The sequence below is a fragment of the Rattus rattus genome, chromosome 6 (genome assembly GCF_011064425.1).
Source record: "Rattus rattus isolate New Zealand chromosome 6, Rrattus_CSIRO_v1, whole genome shotgun sequence".
Classification (NCBI taxonomy): domain Eukaryota; kingdom Metazoa; phylum Chordata; class Mammalia; order Rodentia; family Muridae; genus Rattus; species Rattus rattus.
This window is the reverse complement of record NC_046159.1, coordinates 107,053,235-107,076,552: the sequence shown is the minus strand read 5'-3', so window position 1 is coordinate 107,076,552 and position 23,318 is coordinate 107,053,235. Positions and strand designations below refer to the sequence as shown.

At 47.5% G+C, this 23,318-nt stretch overlaps 1 protein-coding gene across 1 annotated transcript in view; it reads right to left on the bottom strand.

Annotated features, from left to right (window-relative positions):
• Plxna4 (plexin A4) overlaps positions 1–22,694 on the bottom strand; it is a 440,342-nt gene extending 417,648 nt beyond the window's left edge. The window contains exon 1 of the mRNA XM_032906796.1: positions 21,742–22,694. The gene's annotated coding sequence lies outside the window, so the exon portion shown is untranslated. The remainder of the gene's footprint in view (positions 1–21,741) is intronic.
• Positions 22,695–23,318: the final 624 nt, after the last annotated feature.

Here is a 23,318-nt window from a genome sequence, read left to right as displayed (position 1 = left end):
TCACTTCCATCTTTAATAAGTAGTAAAACTATACGTGATTCCCAAAGAGTTCTTTTAAAATGAATTCCTTTATGATTTATAGTCAGAAAATGTTATGTAACTATAAAGTTAGAATCACCTAAGAATTTCTTGGGCAATAATGGTCAGAAGTTAAAAAAAGAAGGGTAGTGTAGGAATCCCTGCGGTAGTGAGATCTTTCCATCACATCTTTGTCTCTGAGATTAGAAGACACTACGAGAACACTGAAGAGAAAGAGAGAAAGGGAGGGTGCGAGGCTGAGGTTTTCACAGGTTTTACCTGGATACTTACTGAATTAGAGTATTCTGTCCCCTCTGGTCACTCGGGACTGGGTAAGTAGAAATCATTATGGTGGAAGAGTGCAAGAAGAGGCAAGACCAGCTAATGGCGCGTATGAGAATGTCTTTCTCACCCGTGGGTGTGTACACTACAGCACAGGAGGCAGATGAAGCTCTCTGTGAGCTCAATTCCAGCCTAGTCTACAGAGGGAGACCCCTATCTAAAACCAAATAAGTAAAATAAATAAACTACGGTATAGCATATTAGAGACCCTATCTAAAGAAAGGAAGGAGAGACGCAAAGGAGACGCTGTATGGTGTGCTTATGGCAAAATGTAACTCCTCGATTTTGTCTGGAGATCCCTATTCAGATGATGACAGACACAGAGATGACGACTATTTTCAAACCAATTGCGCTGTCCGGACCGTGGACTCTCTGTCCTCACTATAGGTGGCTAGAGAATAAAGGATGACTCTGACAAGCATCCTGGGGTGGGGTTCTAGTGAGAAATCTGTAATGGAGATACCCAGCTTTCTTTGGAGGACAGAACGGAAGGGGCAATTTTCCTGATTGGTGTACTCTGCAGTGGAAAAGCTATCCTGTTCAGATCTGGCTACACTGCGTAGGTAGAAGACTCATCATCTTTGAAACATACTGACACACACACACACAGAGAGAGAGAGAGAGAGAGAGAGAGAGAGAGAGAGAGAGAGAGAGAGAGAGAGAGAGAGAGATCAGGCCCCCAAGCTCTCCTTCCCAATATACATAGCTAACTGTCTTTCTCCACTGTCTTCCAGTAAGAGTGTGTCTGGGAATAACCCAATGTTCCAAGCTGAAGAGAATGTCATCACAAAGAGATGGCACCTATTTTCAGAGCTGAGGTGCCCGGGAGAACTGAACATTCTCTGACAACCAGGATGCCTCGGGGCAATGGATTCTGATTGGCTAGCTGGCCACACGCTGTGAAAACCGTGCAGGAAAATCTCAGGGGTCCTTGCTATGTGGTCTAAGGTTATCTTGGCAGGAAACCAAGACCTGGGGCTGAACACAGTAGAAATGGGGTGTTTTCATAACTATCCCTGTTGGGTGCAATTGAGCATATATACAAGCCTGTAGATGCCACACACGGAGCATACCTCTCTGGTCTCCAGTGAACCATATCAGCCCTGGGACTCACTGTAGGCAGATATTAGCAGATCGTGTCCTACAATGCTTGGCATAGAGTCTATGCAGTGCTTAGCAGTGGTTAGTCACTGCCAAGAGTCTCCTGTGTTGTCTCTCCTAAAACCACATTCAGATTCTCGGGTAAAAACAAAATAAAACAAAGCAAAAAAAAAAATAGAATAAAGAAAGCCAGTAAGCATCCCTGTGGCTGGAGAGGGGGCATTATCTGTATCACCTCTGTGAGTGCTGTAAAAATAAAGCACACTTACACGCTGGTACTGGCGAAATAAATGGCCAAACGGAGCCCAGATTGGTTGTGCAAGCATAGCTGCTAAATCTAGGCTCTTGGGGAATTTTTGACTCTTTCATAAATGAAGTTATCCCTATAAATATCTGAAGTCCTTTTTTAAGAGGTCGTATTCAGAGAAAGAGAGAGGGAGCAAGAATAGACGTGGTAAGAACAGCTACCTGCGCTTCTTCTCTTACCGCTGGTTCACAGAACCCCAAGGATTGTTGAAGCCCGGCCCCAAAATAGATGTGACTTTAAAGCAAGAGGATTCAAGTTCAGGGTGGCAAGAAGCGGAACTAACAAGCTTTGGGTCTGAGGAGAAGGTAATAGCTCTGCATAGCATTGCGGCTGCTTCTACCAATTGGACAATTAATATACGCCAAACCGTACACAAACCAGTTCCCGGGTGTGTCCTTTAATTGTCACAGGAGTCCTTAATGTCTTACTTAACCTTTTAGAGATAGAGAATTTGGATAGCGGCGGAAATAAGCAACATACTCAAGGACACAGCCAAGGAAGTTAACGTTGATATCTGTAAATTACAGTAATCTCCCTCTCATCCATAAATGATACATTTAAAGATTCTCACTGGGTACCCAAAACTGTAGACAGTGCTGAATACCATAAATACTGCTTGTTCCTATGTACGCACCGTGCCTATAAGGGGCTTTAATTTAAAAATGAGGTGCCATAAGTGGTTAACAACAATAAGTAATAATGAAATGCAACAAGTTTAGCTACAATATACTACAATGAATATAGTATAAACCTGGGTCTATTCTTCGATATCCAACTGTAGTGACCCACTCTCTTGTGGCTGTGTGATCCCTCTGTGATGAGACAAGCTGAAGGCGAATGTTATCAGCACTGTAAAATACTATCAGACGACTCCTTAGGTAGGGTTTAAACACAAGCGCTTTAATGCCGTGAAAGCTATAACACGACAGCCCTGAGTAATGGGCGGGGTAGCATACACACTGTGGACACAATGCAAAAGGAGGTGTCTCATGTCCTGTGGGCGAATCACCTGAGGGCATGGATTTCACTCACAGTGGTGCATGATTTAAAACTTAATATATTTCTGGAGGTTTCCATTTAGTATATTTGGCTCGTAGGTGACAGTAACCTAAACTGTGGGTAATGTAACCACGAGCAAAGGAGAAGGCTTTATGCTACCTCCGTTTTCCGCTTTCACTCATATGCATCGGGAGGACTGCAATTAGAGAGGCGCACGCACACGCACTCATGCACCCGCGCACGCAGCCCGCGTACTGAGGGTTGAAAGCCTCCTTCAGAGCCCACACTTAGCTTTCCAACTGCACTGTCTCAGCAGGCATCACTGGATTTGCTAATGAGCATGAGAGGTGTTAGGAAGAATTTTTCAATGGAAACTGATGTCAAAGACAGAGGATTGGTTAGAAGTTGCTTCCAGGAATCTTTGCCCATGGGCAAAAGTGTCTGGCAGCACAGAGCCCTTTGTGGTTCTATTCTTACCTAGGACTCCCATTATGTCTGAGTTCCAGCCTTCAGAGCAGTCTGCCCACTGATCCTACCAGAAGAGTGGTTCTCAACCTCTGGGTCATGACCCCATTGGGTGGGGGTCAAGTGGCCCTTTTGCAGGGTTTGCCCAAGACCCTTGGAAAATACAGATGCTTACGCTGTGCTTCTTAAGTAGTAAACTTACCGTTAAAAAGTAGCAACAAAAACGATTTTATGGTTGAGGGTCACCACATGAGGAACTGTATTAAAGGGTTGAAGCATTAGGAAGGCTCCAGTAGGTGAGTGGGAACCTGCACCTAAAGTATTGCCTCTACCTCAGATGCGCTCACCCGAGTCACCAAATCAGTGTATTACAAAGTGTTTCATCTGTGGAGTGTGCAGAACATATTTTTGACTCACTCCAGGACTAAACGAAGGGGCCTCGGCTATCTACACTTCCCACACTCTCTTGTGTGCGGTGGTGGTGGGAGGTGAAAGGACTTATTGCCTTAGTGATCTGTCTCCTGGTAGAGCAGCTGGGAAAGATAGCCTGTCCTTTCTTACCTGTAAGAGTGGGGTGGGCCTGGTGACAGACACGGTTGGCAGGAGGGGAAGAAGGGAGTTCATAATCTGCTTTCAGTGGCAGGAAGTACAGAAGAAAGCCTACAACTGTCACTTATCCGTCATTACTGGAAACAATCTGTCCCTGTGGCAGAGTGGCATAAGTCAGCTGCACTGATGGATCTGCCTACCTCCGGAGTCTGTGCTGGGTCCTCCTCGGCACTCCCAGACCCAGAAACGGTCACTCGGTGGTTATTTGTCAAACTCGGAAGGGATGCTCTACAGGAAATGTGGTGGCGAGGGTTCTGTCCTTGGGGCTAGGCTGTTTCACATTTTTATCAGTAATTTGAATGAAGACTGAGAATCACATTTATCAAACTTGCAGGTGACAGATTCCAGGACTTGGGAAGGTCAAATGAGACAATACAAGAGCAGTCGTGTGGTGACGGTAAGGCTCAGCCCACTGGTGGGCATAACCCACCCTTTGAAATGATCTGTTAAAAAGAAAAAGTCCCTCCACCCCAAATTAAATGTGACAAAAATAAGTTCAGATTTTAAATTTCAAGCACACACACACACACACACACACACACACACACACACACATATATATATAGATGATATATACCCATGCATATATAGAGATAAAAAAAATACCAGACTGCAGATGAACGTAGCAGGGCTGCTCCTAATTCCTGACACCTCTGAGCAGCAGCCCATCATGCACATGTATTTGACCCTGGATTTGTTACACTCACTCCCTGCACATGGTGACTACTCTGTTAGAGGCAGAGTCACCCCTAACAAATGAACAGGGAAAGCCAATAAAAGAGAAAGCCTTCCTAACCACTAGCAGAGTTGGGGGTGTTCCCATCATCCCCTGCAAAGGCTCCCAACTTGCCATCCCCGCCCGACAGGGTGTTTGACTCAGACAAGACACAAAGGAAGTGAGTTGGCAAAAGCCTGCTATTTGATATTTTCTTAGCAAAAGATAACAAGAATGGGCAAGGAAAGGCATAAAAATAGGTAAGCAGTCACCAAGGGTGTGTGTGTGTGTGTGTGTGTGTGTGTGTGTGTGTGTGTGTGTGTGTGTGTGTGCATGCGCTTGATATTTATAAGAGCTCAGACTTTTCTGGCTCAAGACAACAGGACATCAGCCCAGTGTAGTGGTGTTTTTCATGTTGGGAAGGAAGAATTAACAGCCCCACCCCCACCCTCATGTCCCCAGGAGATATGGTAAGTGTGTGACCAAGCCCCAGCTCACTGGATGCCCATTCACCACCCGCTGGGAAGCAAGTATGACTAATAGAATCAACAAACTCACAAGCCGCCATCTCCACATGCAGATTCCCCTATGAAACTGCTTCCCGCTTCCTGTGTACCCACTGTTTCCCGGTGGCTAATGCCCTTCACCATCTGGCCACTTAAATGCTCCTTGTAGTCAGGATTTAGCACATACTTATAACCCCAACAGCTCGAGGGGTTGAGACAGGAGGTTTAGGAGTTAAAGGGCAGCCTGGGCTACATAGAAAAGTTCCGTCTTAAAAATAAAGAGAGAGGGAGAGAGAGAGAGGGAGAGAGAGAGAGAGAGAGGAGAGGGGGAGGGAGAGGGAGAGGGAGAGGGAGAGGGAGAGGAGAGGGAGAGGGAGAGGAGGGAGAGGGAGAGGGAGGGAGAGGGAGAGGGAGAGGGAGAAGAATAAGCCAAGGAAAAGATTCCCTTTTTGAAGCTCAGAAAACATAGTATGTGGAGAGAGAGAAGAAAACCAAACATTATGTTGGGTCCAGCGGGAATTATAAATGTGTGCATGAAGATGGTTGCTCTCAAGAAGTGTGCAATTAAGTAAATGGAAATACCCAAAATAAAGTCAATAAATTGCAATTTACCAGGAAACTCTTGGCAGGCTGACTTTGCAGAGAGTCTCTAAGTAAGCTACGGCTGCCATGGGAAGGAGGGGGAAAGGCTGGACCCAGGAAATGGCCGGAACGTAAGAGCATTCAAAAACTTGGTTAGCCAGTTAGGCTCTTCCACGCCTGGCAATATTTTAAAGTTTGCAAATATAACTTTTAGGCGAAAATGCCATTCTTTCAAAACAATATGTGCTGGGGAAATTTTATTTGACAGTTGCAGAATTCATTTTCTATATTTGGCTGTGTGATATGCCTTAGACTTTTACTCTGGCTCTCTTGAACGCACCAACATGAGCCCCATCAAATTAAAACGGAGAGCGATTACATCACTGTAAATCCTAATGCAAATAAAATAGTATTTCACGGATAATGACAGCCAGTAACATAAACACAGTTTATACAAATTATTTAATGAGCCCGTTTCTAAGTATTTGCCAGGAAAGGCCAGTCTTGCTTAAGTCCTGGAAGGAGGAATGGCAATGAAGGGAACTGGATAAGGAGCGGTTAATGCTGAGAAGGCTGTGGTCAACAAAGCTCGAACTCTCCACTTCCCCGCAACACACGGTCTGGGGCTCAGCATCAGCCCAGAATCTCCATCCGATTTGACACAATGTACACGGTGGGCATACTGAATCTGAGCATTTAGTGCCTCTTGTCCTGAGTCTTCTCCTTTCCCCAGATGACCCTTCCCCTCTGAGGATGTCCAGCAGAGCATGCGTCAATGAGAAGTCTCCAAAAAGAAGTCTAAGAAGGCAGTGTGAGAAGAGGACAGCAGTGGAGATCCATACCTTCGCCAGGGCTTGGAGAGAGCTGTGGGTGGGACTCGGATGCCCACATCTAGAGGCACCACAGCAGTGTGGAGCTCCCCAGGAGAGCTGGGTCTGTCCATTGCTCTCCTTCCATTTTGACCACAAGCATTGTGGTTACGTTACTTCCCTTCCAAAGGTCCCAGGCCCTGCTCTCTGGCCCCTAGTAAGGAAAGACTGTGCTACCAGATAAACCAGGGAAACCACTGACTTTTCCAAGGCCAGAAGTGCAGCTCCATTGTACACAATATACCAAGAACAGTTAAGCGTGCACAAAACTGGGTACAGTGGTGTAAGTAGATATGACCAGGAATCCTGCTGCTTCTGTGGATCCGTTGAAAGGGGAATACCCCCAAACACTGCCCGTACCCTACCCCAGCTCCTGTTCTGAGATGCCCAGAAATGATCTAGCAGACAGCAGATCCATCATCTTCCCTGTAGTTGCACTATAATCCTGTAGCTGCAGGTGACCTCTGGGGCTGAACTCTTGGAAGCCTAGCTCTAAAGAATTGGTTTGAATAGTGAGGCGCCCTGCTCTGAGCCCTTCACTCTTCACCTAAGACTGATCGATCACCTTCCACGGTAGCACAGAGGGCTCATAGAGTTCGGTATATTTCTTCTCCGAACTCCGCTCAAACAAAGCAAATGACATGCTCTCTCCAGGTCCTACGCTGAGCCCTTGGAATAAGCACACAGAAGCAGATTCTCACCCGCAGCCCAGTCTCTGTCCCCTGCAGAGCACAGGGACCACAGAATGGAACCCTTCCTATAGAATGCTAAGTGTGAAACAAAAGTGTGGTCACAGAGGGAGTAGCTCCTGAGCTCTCTGGATAGGAATGAGCCTGCCTAAAATGCATTTTAGCAATGAAAAATTTCTTTAACACTCTGGACCAAGCCAGACCTATCCAGTCACCTTGACTATGCAGATTGACTCCTACTGTTTAGTGGTGGTTCCCATGACATGCAACCCATTCCTGCCACCAGCAGCTTGAGGAGTTTGCTCCTCCATTCAGGTAAAGCTGGATCCTGGACTACCTGTAGAAAAGAATTTTAGGACAGGCTGGAGCAAAACAAAGTCAATTTATTAAGGTAATGTGAATGTTATAGAGTGAGGGAGATGCTTAAGAAAAGAAGGGTACATGGAGAGGAAAGGTCTTACTGGGCTCACGCTTCCCCATCACTGTTCAGCATCAAAGAAATTCAGGTCAGGAACTCAAGCAGGACAGGAACCTGCCGGCAAGAGTTGGAGCTGCTTACTGGCTTGCTCCTCATGGCTTGCTCAGACTGCTGTATTATAGAACCCAGGGCAACCGGCCCAGGGTGGTCCCACCCACAAGAGGGTGGATTCTCCTCCATTAATCACAATTACACTAATTAAGGAAATGCTCTACAAGTCTGCCTACAGCCTGATCTTATGAAAACATTTTCTCAGTTGGGATTCCCTCTTCTGATGGCCTACTAGGCACAGGGGGCCACAACTAGCCTGTGTCCAATTGACATAAAATTAGCCTACACAAGTGACTTCACCATGGAGAGATACAGACAGACAGACAGACAGACAGATGTATTATATCGTTTGAATTTCAGGATGAGAGTTGACTGTTGGCAAAACCAAGTTCAAGGTCACAGACATCTTGGACATAAGTGTATTCTATGACTTTTAACATTTTTATTGGAGATATCTTTAGGAAAATGCGCATTTTTCTTGTAGGTAAAATGTATCAGTTGTGTTGAAATGTCCTGACTCTCAGCAGGAAAGGCAAACTAGACCCCAGGATGAGAGACTTCTTCCTCGTCACATGCTCCTTAAATTTACCCTGTCTTTTTATCATGCTTCTCTATCACCCAGGATGTTGGAGTAGATAAACAAGCCATTATTCCTGAGGGGCAAGGTCAAAATCCATTTGTCATCTCTTAGGTCAATGAAACTTCTTTCACTAGACCGTAGTGTTTTGAATGTGACCTCGCTGCCATGGAGAGGGGTGTGTACCAAGAATCAGAACGAGAAAATGAGCAGAACAAAGACCTGTCATTCTCTATTGTCCTCTTTCCTCCAAGCTTGCTCTTTAATCCGGTGGGTACTGCTCAACCTCCCAGGACTGTCATTTTTTTTTCTACTGGAAAATAGTGGGGCTCTCTGCGAGCTAGGTGGATGCCTGGAGAGCCGCTAGAAGCATCTCAAGTAAATTGTTCAAGACAGCATGTTTAATTCAAAACACGAATCATTTGAAAAATATAAAAATCCATGCATCTTCTTCCTTGTTTACCAAGCTTCTTCCAGATCCCAAAGTAAGCTCTTAAAGTTCACAGTCACAGAGGTAAAACAAGACTGACATGGGTAGGCAGAAGACATTCATAACCACTGCTCTCTGGTCACCTCTACCCTCACCCAGCCCCATCCCAATCTAGTAATCTCAACTTTATAAAGGATCTCACTTGCCACCACCTGCTCAAGTTGATACCTATAAGGGATCGCCAACTCTTCTTCCCTTGTTCTGCACACCTTTAGCATCATGGCTACCATCACTAACTTGAACTCCTCACAGCTCTCAAGGCTCTTCCTTTTTTGCTTTTATTATTTTTTCCACTAACTTTCTTGAGCTTCTGCTCAGGTCTTTCGTGAGTTACTAGAGTGCCTCCAACCATTCTCTACATGGTCCCTATTGGGCCTTTCTTTAGGAGAATCTGATCATATTCGTTCTCTTCCTTGGATTATTCCCCCCAAAGCTTGACCCCTTGCCTACAGGGAAAATCCCTTCCTGGGACATTTATGCAGGTCTTGGCCTGGCTTCTCCCCGTTTCTTCACACTTGGCCCTTAACTGTTTCATAGGACCCCAGGGCTGCACTCTCACATCCTCTCCCAGCTTCCCTACGTTGTTCCTTCCACCTCAAGGCCTTCTTTGTATGCTCGCCATTCTACTGACCCTTCAAGACTCAGTTTAGCATCTCCTCCAGCCAGGGTCTTCTCTACATGCTCATTCTCATTTCTGGACACATGCCTACGTATGATCTCATTCTGCCCTCATCCTTCCCGTGATTCATTTAGATTCTGTTCACACTGTGCTATATCCATGATATACTGTTCCCTAGGGAAGGTGAGAAGCCCTTTTCTGTGCAACCAATCCCTCCACAGTTTCTGGAATATAGTAGGTACTCAGCAGACCCTGGTTGAATGGATGAATGAATGAATGAATGAATGATAGGATAGTTGGGGAAATCACCTATAACATCACAGCAAAGTTCCCTAGCTAAAATAGTGACCTATATTGGGATGAAGCATCAGGAAAAGTGAGAATGGATGGAAATCTTGCCTCTTTCCTTCTCCAAAGTGCCCAGCTCAAGCCCCAGTGACCAACACTGGGACATGATTCTCTGACCCACCCTGCCCAGACCCCTGTTTCTGACACTAACCATCCCATCCCGCTTTCTCCTGCTGTCTCTATTGCATTGTTCTTTCTGATCCTGGACAAATGGGATTAGTCCATTATAACTCTTTACCAAATCAGCAAATGGAAGACACCATGTAATCTCACCAGGAATCATGGTGAAAAGCTGAACTCTACCCATTTTTTCTTGATTTTCTCTTGATGTTGTGTGTATTTGCACAACAACTATTTAGACCCTGCTTTCTGAAGCCAGGACTTTCATATGCATGACCACATTCATCCTCCTGGTCTGCAGGTGAGGGGCAAAGAGCTTGTTCCTGGCTTTAAAAAACAGAGAGGTGTTGCCCAGATAGAACTGACTGGAGAATACTCAGCAGACAAAGGATTAGAAGGTAGGCCTTCCTATTCCCTGACCAGCACATAATTCTTCTTCAATTGCTCTGAAAATGAAAACCACAGGATTATTTTGCAGGAGAAAAAAATCAGTCTGCAGTAGCTGTAGCCACATTTCCAACCAGCTCCAGTTGGAGGAGCCTGTAACTTATGTAAATGACTTCTTATTAGACCACAACTGACAACTGCAACATGGCGGTCTGCTGCTTCCTCGGACTGTTCTCTTCGTTGATTGTCTGTGTCAATCTCCCAGAAAGAAGAATCAAATATGTCCCAATCAGGAAAACAAGACAGATAACAGGATCCTCAGTCCCAGATTCCCCTTCCCTGTGACTTGGTGTGGGTAGGGCCAAAGAGACTTCTGAATAGTTCCCTGTGGGCCTAAGCCCCTCTCCCACCTGTCTCCTGCTGTGTCCCTGCAAATAGGATTTCTGAGAGAGAGAGAGAGAGAGAGAGAGAGAGAGAGAGAGAGGAGAGAGACAGAGAGAGAGACAGAGAGAGAGAGAGAGAGAGAGAGAGAGAGAGAGAGAGAGAGAGAGGAGAGAGACAGAGAGAGAGAGAGAGAGAGAGAGAGAGAGAGAGACAGAGAGGGGGGGGAGAGACAGAGAGAGAGAGAGAGAGAGACAGAGAGAGAGAGAGAGAGAGAGAGAGAGAGGCGCCAAGAGTTTATAAGGAAAAAATGAAGTGGCAATTTCCCAACATGGCTAGGAATCAATACAAGCTGTTCTCAGGGTTTTTCCCTCAAAGAGTGGCTGCCATGCTTTCCCTAAGTCTAGAGCAACAGAGCTCCGATGCTTGACTTACAACTGCTTCATCAGAGCAAGATAGTTTAAATTTAAAACTCACTGCAGTTGGGTTTGAACTCAGCTGGGACTTGATTTACTGCTAATTCATTTCCCCGATTCCTATAATTCTAAACTCAGTCACCAAACAGTTTAACGCTGATAGAATCACCAGTGTGGTGCATTATGAATGGATCTCAGGAGAGTTCTGTTGGGGTGTGTGTGTGTGTGTGTGTGTGTGTGTGTGTGTGTGTGTGTGTGTGTGTGTTAGCAACTGTTATTCACTCTGGAACTAGATACAGACTGAGAGTACTACAGGTCCAACAATTGGGCAAGTGGATTATTAGTTGATGTCCCTGGCCAAATACCACTGGAATGGTACCTTTGTCGATGCAAAACACACCTCTCCTTCCAAAGGCTATAAGAGATGGTTTACACTGACCCATATATGAGTGAGTGTGGTCTGAGAACACAGATGTGGATTGCTCCAGTCAACATGATCCATCATGGAAACAGTTGTATGAACTGGTATGACCACAAATCAAAAGGCAGCCATAAATCAGAGCATTCACCAATAACATTGAGACCACCCACAGGTGGGAAAAAACTCTAATATAGGTTTCAGATGCTATCTGATGGCATTCTTAGCTTTGGGGCTGATGGAAGCTAATGGTTTACTAAGAATATATTCTGAATGTTTTTCTTGGTAGTCAGAAGTGTGGTAAGTCAGATACAGAGGTGGGCAATAAACATTTATTTAAAAAAATAAAGATAAACCAAGATGATTTGGGCTCTTTAACTGCAATGTTCTGACTTGGAGAGTCATGATGTTCTGACAAGTCAAACTACAAAATCTTCAGGAACTTTAGTTCAAGTTCCCCACCACCACCATTTATAACACAGACACAGACACAGACACAGACACACACACACACACACACACACAGAGAGAGAGAGAGGGGGGGGAGGGAGAGGGAGAGGGAGAGGGAGAGAGAGAGACCATTTACCTATGTAAGAGGAATAACAGGTGGAAAATAACTAATTCCTATAGGAAATACAACCTCTGGGTCACTATTTCATGGTTAAAGCCATAAGTCTACAGGCAAATCACAAACCTTCATCCCCTTTAAGAGTGGAAAAGACTCCCCAGCATATCCCTATGAGAAAATTGCTTTCAACTATTCACAATTTAGAGGTGTGTGCCTTAATGAAGCCTCATTTGTTAGTTTGATAAAGGCCATTTCACTTTGCCAGCTATACGAAGGTTCTGTTTTCCTTAAGTGCAGCTGGGGTTGGGGAGATGAGAAGGGTAAATGTCATTACTCACATGCTTTGCAAACATCCACCTTGATCAATAATGTGCAATAGAAAAATACAATTTGTTGGAAACAACTCCATGATCTGCCAGAGCTGCATTCCCACTTCTGAAAACATTCCCTGCAGAAGAGGACACCTGCCCGCAGACCATGGTCCGACTCACAAAAGAATTCAGTACTTTTGAGCCTCTCAAAAGCAAATGACAGGGACAAGAGGTAGGTGGCATCTTTGACAGCTGAACCTCATGAGTCTTCACTTTCCCAATACAGTGGATTCCTCTTTCTAATATGGTCCCCTCCAAGCTGACCTTGAACTTACAAGTGTCCCATTGAAGGACAGCATCTCCTAAAATGTTGCCTCTGCCATTGCCTCCTCCTCCTCCTCCTCCTCCTCCTCCTCCTCCTCCTCCTCCTCCTCCTCCTCCTCCTCCTCCCCTCCTCAATTTCTCTAGTTATGGAACAAAGTCAGGATCTTGCACATGCTAAGCAAACACTGAACTATAAGCCCAGCCCAAAAGTGTTTTTCACCCAATGGAACCCTCATTCCAGGAGATGTCACCAGGTTTAAATACATCCACACAAAGCCACTGCCAAATGAACTGGGAAACATTTGGTTAACAGTAAACAGGTTTCTCCATAGCAAGCCTCCTTTACCTTTAATACACTTGCTAGGCATCTCTAGATGGAGAGTCACAAGAGAAGATATCTGTAGAACTTGCTTGACCGTGTAACTTTTTCACTGGAACATGAAGAGAGCACCGCTAGTGGACTAGTCTTTAGAAAGCTCTGGGTAAACTAGGTTAGCTATCCCTCTCCATCTATCAGCCTCTAACCCACAGTGAGTTTCACAGGAAGAGTATTACTTTGATTCCATGCCCATCAACACAAAGAGCCCACATCACCCTATCTACCCTCATCTACGTGGGCAGCAAATACTTACTGATCACCTAAAGAAGATACACTCTGGGTTGGGCTGAGTATAAAAGAAGTATTAAATGGTTCCTCTCAATCTAGGACATTGGGAAATATAATCATCCCTTGGCATCTGCAAGAGGTTGGTTCCAGGACAACCCCACACTCCATGGATACTCAAGACTGTTATATATAGTGATGTAACCCTTGCACACATGCAGCATAGGCCTATACCCCTGTATACTTTAAATCATCTCTTGATTACTTTGAGCACTAATACAATGGGGAGGCTATGTAGATGGTCGTTCTGCTGCATTGTGTAGGAAATAATAACAAGGAAAAGAGTCTGTTAGCATACGGCAGCAACAGGATTGTTTTTAATATTTTCATTGCACAGTTAGTTGAAACCACAGATGTGGAACCCATGGATATAGAGAGCAGGTTGTACATGATTTCCATTGTTATCACTGCCCTTGCTGGCAACAGCTCCTTTGTCATTGCAGAAAAGAACGAATGGAGTTCCTGATTGCACAAGATACGCTTTCAAGCAGGGGTGGAGCACAGACCTCAAGCAGGCTACTCTGAAGGCCCCAGTGTCTATGCCAGTGAGTTGTTCACATCAGTCAGTGCTTAAAGGCAAGAGCATTTAGGGGAGGAAGAAGGGTCAGCCTCTAATGGGGAAGAGAGCTGAGAGAGAGGTCACAAGCACTGTGTGATCACTGAGCCTCTGCCCAGCTTGACCTGAGAAGAGCTTCAAAGTGCAAGAGTTAAAAAAATAAAAAAAATAAAATAGAATAAACATCAGAGAGGACAGAGCTGACTAATGGCGACAACGTAAAGAAATAGGTTATGCAGAAATACCCTCTATTGTGCTTACAACACTACGCAGATCTAAGCTGGAAGACAGGTCATTTGTTTCTGTCCCAGGCTTCCCAGCAGCTGAACCATCATCTCACATGAGAAGTGCCTGGGATGTCCCCATACCACTGAAGAAGGCACTCCTGGGGCTAATTTATCTCAACATCCATGTTGATCCATGTTCAGTATCTCCTCTGATTGTTAATATGACCAACTCAATAATTTTATCAGTGCTACCTAATCATAATTCATAAAATAATTTCACCAACAAGAGCAAAAACAATGTAGCAATAGCCCTAAAGAGTGCCAGCATTCAGTCCTAATGTGGTTTCAGTTGGGAGTGTGGGCTGGGTGTCCCACAGTGCGGTTGGCTAAGGCCGACACAGCTCTAGGAGTTTGGAGAGTTCTTTACTCAAGACTCATTTGATACATCCACCTAGATCTGTCCTATCCCATGCAGTTTCCAACTTCAGCCATTTTCCCTCCTGATCCCCATATCCCCATCCATGTGACAACTCATGCCCACCTTCTTATCCTAAAGGTATCACTGGCTTTCTTCTTTTGGAACAAAGGTGGGGTTCTATCGTCAGACACAGCAGGAGAATCCACAGAGGTCCAGCTCCTGGGCCTGACCACCTCTCAATAAAGTGATTTCTCACCAGCTTCTGGGGAAGCTAGGCTGAGATCAGGGTTAAGGGACAACAGGCTAAGATGCAAATCCAAGCGTCCCCATTTTTTAACCAGAACAATATTGTTTGCACTTCTTCTGGGCAGTAGGGTTTCATATAAAATTTCAGCCGAACAAGGAGTTCCTGTCCTTTATATTAAATATTTTTAAAATGACCATTCAAGAACAACCTCCTAATTTTGTAACTGGTAGCACTGAACATAAGGTGACTTCTCCAAAAATCCCTTTTCTGGTAAATGTTCAAGCTGAGATTTACATTTTGCTGTATCCAAAGCCTATTTTTCCTATAACACAAGTGGCTATTAAATAAAAAAGAATATATAGGAATCACTTATGAATCTGCATGTCCACATGCCTCAGAAATCTGACTGCCTTGGAAGAACAAAGGCAAGGGCAAGTGTGGGGCTGGCTCAGCAGATGCTAGTTAATAATGGCACAAGGAAACACAGGCTACAGAAATGACTGAGTCAGTGAAGTGCTCACACGCAAGCGCAGAGACATGAGTTCACTCTCCAGTACCCACATAAAGAAGCCAGACACAGCAACATGCACTGGGATCTCAGCACTGGGGCTGCAGACAGGAAGTTCCTGTGGCTTGCCGGCCAGCTATTCCCACCAAGTTAGCAAGTTCAAGGTTCAGTGACAGACCCTGTCTTAAAAAATATAAGGCCACAGAGCTCAACTGAAGAAGAGTCTCAGGGTTAACCTCTGGCTTCCACATATACGAGCAGACACATAAACATACATATGGACGTGTACACGCATATACCCAAAACCATGTAGACATCCATGTATACACAAGTGACGACAGTGTTTATATAGACAGATTTCAGGGCTACACCACAGTGAGATGTGCCAGGATGTTAAAGTCTCTGAGAAATCCTACAGCAGGAAACTCGCTTAGCTCTTATACCTAGTGTCTCAAACTTACCAGACTTGGCAACCTTGGTTTTTATAATCACATCTATTCACACATCCACAGAATGAACTTTGGGAATATTTGCTCTCCTGTTGGTATCCCAGAAGCAAGTCTGAGATAAAAAGTGAGGAGAAAGACCCTCCTGCCATCAGAGATGTTGACCATGTGGCCATGTAGACGAGTTCAATAGAGAAACCCAGTGCCATCACAGCCTCTAAGCCCAAAGTGCAGAAAACAACCCACCAATTCTGCTTTGCTCACTTTCTCTCCCCATGGCCTCTGAGCCAAACTCAAGGGCCAATTTGTTCACAAACTGGATCTGGGGTCTCCCCTGACCTGAGGGAAGTGAGTCTGGTTCTCACAAGAGTTGTCTGGCCCTGTCCGATGGGAAGTGCTGGTCTGCAGTGATGAACTATAAAAGACTTGCAGTTGCTGTAGCTTCAACGACAGGGCCTCTCCTCCCGCCTCATAATGAAAGACTTTTCCTTGTGTGACCTGGGGAATTGATTGTGCTCAGGCTGGGTTCGGTACATTGACTGTGGAGACAAGATCCTCTTAGCTAGTGATGTGTTTTGTGTTGGAGTGACAAAACATCCTAAAATCCAATTTGCTGTTGCGAATCCTGGTTCATGGAAAAGGCACCGTGGAGGGGAGTAGATATTCCAGCTTACAGCCCCAGGCTCCTAGGATGCTTCTGAACTCATAGGCACCTGTTGGCTTAAATATGAGTCCTTTCTGTCTCCCTTACTCTTGTCCCAAAGTGATAAAATTCTAAGCAGGCCTCTTCTAGACAACCCGAACTTAGCAGAACTTTCTACACTGCACAGTACAGGGTGGGGGAGGGGAAGCAAATTACATCATGCATGGAATAAAAGTTTGTCTTTTGAAAGTTAGAAGGAATCTATAACCACTCTCTTTTCTGTGCCCAAGAGTCTGCACACCAGAGGGACCTAGTCTGAAGAGTCCTGGCTTTGGGGTGGGACAGTGCCCACCACAGTACTTCCAAGGCCCTACTGTGTATCGACTAATATCTTAATGTGATTCCTAGTGGCCCCACTTAGCCTGTGCTCTCTCCTCCACCACCACCACCACCACCACCACCTTCTTCTCCTCCTTCTCCTTCTCCTTCTCCTTCTCCTCCTCCTCCTCCTCCTCCTTCCTTCTCCTTCTCCTTCCCTCCTCCTCCTCCTCCTCCTCCTCCTCCTCCTCCTCCTCCTCCTCCCTCCTCCTCCTCCTCCTCCTCCTCCTCCTCCTTCTTCTTCTTCTTCTTCTTCTTCTTCTTCTTCTTCTTCTTCTCTATTCTAAATTCTGATTGCACTACAGCTACAGGATTGCCCTGTGCAGGCCACTATGATTACATGACACTTTCCTGCCTCTGGATGCTAAGGCTTGGATCCTGAGAGCCAGTGAATGAATGAAAGAACAACTACAGAGCACCACCTGTGAGCAGTGTCATCGCATGAATCTGTGCCTTACAGTGAACTGGCCATCTGTTGCCTAGCAACCTGGGGCCTCAGGCATCTTTAACTGTCATCTCAGCCTAAGTTCTTATGCCATCAAAATGGCAATCCACCATCCCCACCTTACAGGCTACTTTCAGCATTCAGTGAGAGGGTGTTGCTCCCACAATGCCAGCCATTTGAAATACTCTCTAGAAAGAACCAGACCCCAACATTCCCTGGAGTTTCCCCAAATTCAAAGCAAAGACAGAGACTTCATTTATTCATCAGTCACACCTTTTGTGGTTTCCACAGAGAAAAATAGGAATTTCCAAATAAAGTAACAGTCACCCTGAATGGTCTGCTAGAAAGAGTCCACACCACTTTCTACTTCACCATCAGTCAAGGATAAGGCCCTATCCCCTTAATGGAGAAGTTGAAGCTCAAAGGATAGGAAATTTTGTTTGGAGGTCAGAGATAATCTGAAGGAGAAAGCACACCTTCCACTACACTCTCCTACTCACTTAGCAAGGGGAGGCAACATCCTGAGTACCTATCCCTTCACATGACAGCAGTCTGGTTGCAAGAAGCCAGGTCAGACTGCTTAGCACTGAGACTTGGTTCCACCACTTGGTGGCTGTGTGACTTTGGACAAAGTCCTTAATCTCCCTCAACTCAGTTCCTTTAGGAGGATAGATGGACTGCCGTAGCCACTGCCTCTTTGGGTGCTCTTGGGGAATAAAGGAGCAACCCCATCTAGAGCACTCAAATAATTTGAGATTAAGGGATGTGCCTCACAAACACTGGCTACCACGATCATCACTAATTAGTATTATTTTTCCATCCCAGTGTTTTCAGGAGGGCTATAACCAATACTCCTATTCTCAGAGCTACTTCCCTGGGGACACTGATGCCTCATGGTCATAGGTCAGGGCTTTCACTGAGGACTTTCTAGAAGCTATTCTGTTTAATAGCAAGTGGAGAAACGGCCTCCAGTGGGGAATGGGGACCCCTGCTTGCCTTCCCTTTTCAGATCCACCTCTTCACAGAGCGGATCCTGTCTCCTTGCTGGCTCCTCCTTCCTGTCATAACTAGAATGTCCGCAGTCTGGGAAGAGGAGGGGTGGGCGGGAGGGAAACCTAGAGTAAGTCAGGACAGTGAGAGGGGATCCGGTGGGTGTTAGGGGAGGGAACAGTAAGGACTAGCCTTTAAAGAGACAGCGTCTGCAGGGCTCTGTGTGGACCAAGTATGGCTCAATGGAGCCTCCAGGGCAATTACCCTTATCATGTGCATCTCCCAAACAGCCCTTTGATTTATTAGCACGATGTCTTTTTTAAATACCGCTCTTAAATATAAATAACACTTAATCATCCAGCTGTCGTTAAATTCATGTTATATTGATTTCTGTGGAGCGCTGCAAATTTGAGGGCAAATGGGCTGGTGGATCCCAGCACAAAGCTGGAAGGTGGATGGGCAGGGAGGAATGGGGCTTTGGAGGAGGAAAGGAGGTGTCAAGGGAAAGAAATGAACCCTGCACAGCTGCCCAGGGTCTGAACTGGTTTCCCATCAGGAAGCCCTGGACACAAAGAGGAAAGGAGAGGGTGACACACTGGGCGCAGAGTAATGGAGGTCAAGATCACATCACAGTAGGCTCTGAGTATTCACCCCATCACAGCCAGAGAAGCACTCCAACAGGTCTCCAATGTGTATTGTCTGTACCGTGCCTTCTCCTGGTAAGACTGGGCTAAAGCCGCTAAGAAATGCCCCCTAGCTGGCTGGGAGGAGAGATGCTTGCTATAATTTCTTTCCATCAAAGCCCAGTAATACCTAGGAGCTCAGAGCAGTTACTAACCCAACCCCCGGAGCTCTCTCCCCAGGGTAGGAATGCTGCCACCTTAGGAACCCCCCACTTAATTCCCAGCATCCTTCCTTGTGATTAAAAGGATCTGTAGGCCAAGTGTAGGCAGACTGTGCCATGCAGATTTGCCTGTCTGCAGGGAGCAGGGCTGGAGTAGAATAGAGCCAGGAAAGGAGACCAGAGCAAATTGGCTGCCTAGGAGCAAAATTCCTCCCTAAAACATTTTCAGGGCTGGAGGGGCCACGCAGGATTTAGTAAAGAGGCAGATCAGATCATGGGTGATCTGTGCCTGGTGTTCGCAGGCATGTTTCCAGAACAACCTCCAGCTTAATGAGGTTGATCAAAAAGAAGCATTTGTGTCTGGGCCTTTTCTAAATCGTGCAACCGAGCGCCTTCCAGTGCAGACCAGAGAACTTAAAAGTCCATGGAAGAATGGTAGAGCAATGATATCGTGGTATACTCCAGGGATGGGCAAAGGTGCCAGGAAATTTAGAAAGCAAAATACATACACAGATGTTAATTACTGTCGATCTTTTCCTAGAAACCAATGGCGAGTGCAGAAAGTGTGCAGATTGCTTTGAGCTCCAGCGCTTAGCTTATAACCGGCACAGTGACAGTTGACTTTGCATTAAAATGACAGATCCTGAGGCTGCAGATGTATGCAAAAGGGAAGAGAAAGGAGCAGAAGTCTGTTGTGGGATGATCTGCGGCCCAGCCTCCTGCCCTCACAGGTCTGTGAGGGAATGCCTCTCTGAGAGATACTCCCTGTCACTGTAATTCTCTGTTTGTTACAAACCATGTGCCACAGCCATATGCATGCGTATACGGGTCCTCCCCATCCACACACTCCAAAGTGTGTGCATGCCAAAACGTGCCAATGTTTGTCACAGCCCAGAAGTCAGACGTGGACACCCCTGTCACCTGTGCTTGTACAAGCTGACTGCACTGGGCAGGGCTCTAAGAATGCCTGCGTACAGCCGGACGTGTACACACCCACCATTCCTAAAAAGAAAATAATGTTTCTTTGCGATCTGCGGTCTCCCCATTGTGAAGAGCTTTCCTTTATTCCGGCTTATACCCTTTTCAGTCAATCAAAGGGCAGCTTACACTACACAACAGGAATTGAGTTTCCCTCCTGGGGCATCTGCTCTCCACCCAAACCTAGCCAAAGACTTGGGGGGGGGGGTGAGATCTACTCTCTTGTAAAGAGGATAGAAACAATTCCCATTTTTGCCAGGATGCCAAAAACAGCCAACCAACCACAAAATACCACAAAGGGACAGCTATAGGAACATAGAAACTTGCTATATATGTATTCAAGCCTGAAATAATGATTTATTTGAATCTTCTATTCTTCTCCTTGCAAAAATTGAGCCCCGAAGGAAGTCTCTCTTAGACTCTAATAAGGGAGCCATAAAAAAGCCCTTTGGAACTCCAACCACTCTCGTCCATTCTAGGAAGTTTCAAAATGAGCAGGATCTGAAAGTGGGCGGTGGAGGCAGGGAGCTCCGGGGAAGTACGACTTAAACCATTGGTGTTTGGAGAGCAATCCTGCACTCAGAGAATCTAGACTCTGGGTTACACTACTAGCCTATCATACTTGGATACACTAGTAGACCAAATACGTTATAAAGTGGATATGGCATATTCACAGTCCTTTCTCTGTTAGTCTAAATCCGTCTCTACTCTCCCTCCTAGTTCGTGTTCTCAGACACACACCCCAAAAGACATGTGACAGGTGTTAACTAAAGGCCCAGAGGGAAGTCGCCTCCCATGCACAGAGGGTAAGGAAGTGAGGGGTTGGCTGCAAACATGTGCCCCTTAAGCCCTGTCTGCTTGTTGTCTACCAGTGACTGGCAACGCAAATAAGGTCTGATCCTCCTTAAAGGACCGCAGCATCCTCCCTAGACAAGGAACACTCCTCTAGCTTTGATGTTAAAGCCCCTCCCTGCCTGAAATCCCAGCGCATTCCGGGGAAGCAGTGCCACGCTTCGGAAAGGCGTGTGTGCTGCCTTTACTGGGGAATCGCAGAGTCTGCTCCTTATGCGCCGCCCTACAGAACTGCAGCCCCAGTTGCCTATGTGGCCTCCTCCCAGGCGCCTGGTCACCAAGATCTCTAGATCTCTGCCCTTTCAATATCTCTCTGCCTTTCTCCTATTTAAAAAAAAAAAAAAGGGGAAAAAAAAAAATCTCCGAGTATTCAAAAAAAGCTAAGGGGACAATTGCACTGGGCGGGTCTCGTAAGACCTCCCATGACTTCTCCTGTCTTATAAAAACCAGTTAGGAAATGAAAGGAACTAGAAACAGCAAAATCGCTCCCTCATGCTACCAGGCTGGATAGGAGAGTCAGTCATTTAACTGAATCCCACCCTGAAAGTCCTAGGGAAGAGAAGTCTAGGTCCGGAAAGGAGAAGAACACGGGAAATCCCTGCTCCGACTGCGATGCACCTACGCGGGTGTCCAGGTGGGACGTGGGCAGATGCGTGAGCGCAGTGTGCATGTGTGTGTGTGTGTGCGCACGCGATTTGTGTTTGCGTGTGTGTGTGTGTGTGTGTGTGTGTGTGTGTGTGTGTGTGTGTGTGTGTGTAGTGGGCTGCCTCGGAGCAGATGAGGACTCCGGGACCGGACTCGGCACCTCCGCCCGCTCTGCCCAGCTGGCCCTGCGCCCGGCCGGCGGCTCCTTACCTGGAAGCGCGGCGTTTCCCTCCTTCAGCCCCAGCGCCGCATTGACACTGCAGATGGTGCCTGTACCGCTGCCTCTCGCCCTCCTCTGAACGTGTGCGTGTGCGCGCGTGTGGCTGCCTCCTCCAGCCCCAGCCCCGAACGCAAATACTCCACCAAGGCACGGGGAAGCCACGAGCAGCAGAGAAAAACGGAGGGGGCCAAATCAGAGCCTGCCGGGCTTGACAGCTCCTCTTGCAGCGTCCAAGGTGGGCGTAATGTCCAACAAAAAGGTCAGAAAATGTAGATCAATTCCAAGCACCCCTATCCTCCATCCAGCCCCGGAGCCCAAGCAACGACAGCGGTGGCTCTCAGGGGCTGCGGCGGCGACGCGGGGCTGCCCCCCTTCGTCCCCACCCCCGCGGGCTGAATGTCCTTGATGCCAAGCGGGCACGGCGGCGTCACTCCGCGCCGCCCATGCTAGCCGGGTCGGGCCGCTGCCCGGGCGCGGCGGCGAGTACGTTGGGGACCCGCCGGGGAGCGCTCTCCGAGCCTCTGCGCGTCTCCCTGGGCAGTGACGGCCACCCCCTGGCAGCCCAGGGCTGACTGCGCCGCTGTTGCTCCCACTCCTGGCCAGGGACTAGCCGGGCAGTGCCCAGGGGCCGGGGCTGGGGGGCCTCGGAAGCCGCCGGCAGCTCCCTGGGGAGGCGCGGAGCTGCGGTGGTAGCAGCGACGGCGGCGGCTAGCGCTGCGGCGGCCAAGAGTGCGGCCGTGGTCCAAGCCGAGCCTCCCAGGCGCGTCCCCGGCCCCCCGGGCGGGCTGCTAGCAAAGTTTGCAGGGAGCAGGGAGCGGGGCCGCCTCTGGCTCGGCCGCCGCCGGAGCTCCCGGGCTGCCTGCTGCCGCCGCGGCTCGCTGCTGCTGTGCATTGAAGCCCGGCCAAGCGCTGCAAAAACTCCAGCTGCCTGGCGCTCTCTGGGTCCTCCTCTCCTCCCTCCCGCCCTCCCTGCTTCCCTTCCTCCCTCCCTCTCCTCGCCTCCTCCCCTCCCCGCCGCCCGCGGCCCGCCGCCGCCGCCGCCGCCGCTGCCGCCGCCGCCGCTCCCTCTCTGGCTCGCTAGCTGGCTCGGAGCTCGCGGCTGACATCTAGACCCAGGTAGAGCGGCCGGCAGAGGGGGCAGGGGGCGCTTCCCGCACGCTGCCGCCACTGGCCCGCCCGGTCTCCCCAACGTGGACTTCTGCAGACACCCCCTGGGTCTTCATGGCTTTCTCGAACCACCCTGGCGATGGAGACACAGGGCAGAGTGGTGCATATATGGTGACACCAAGTGCACTTGGATTGGAGCATACTCCCAAACAGGCATGTGGGTGTAGGTGGTCAGAGGCACTTCTGTGTGTTCCTAACAGACACCAACCAAACATATATCCACTCTCAACCTAGAATCCCCATCCAGCCCCACCAACCAAGGTAATCCTACACAGAGCACTAGAGGATGCCCAAGTCCAAGGTTTCTTCTAGGCCTGGGACAGAAATGAATGGCCAATGCCACAGAGCTTGCTGGGTAACCTGATCTGTCCAGAGCTGACCTTGCCTCTCTAACTCTGAA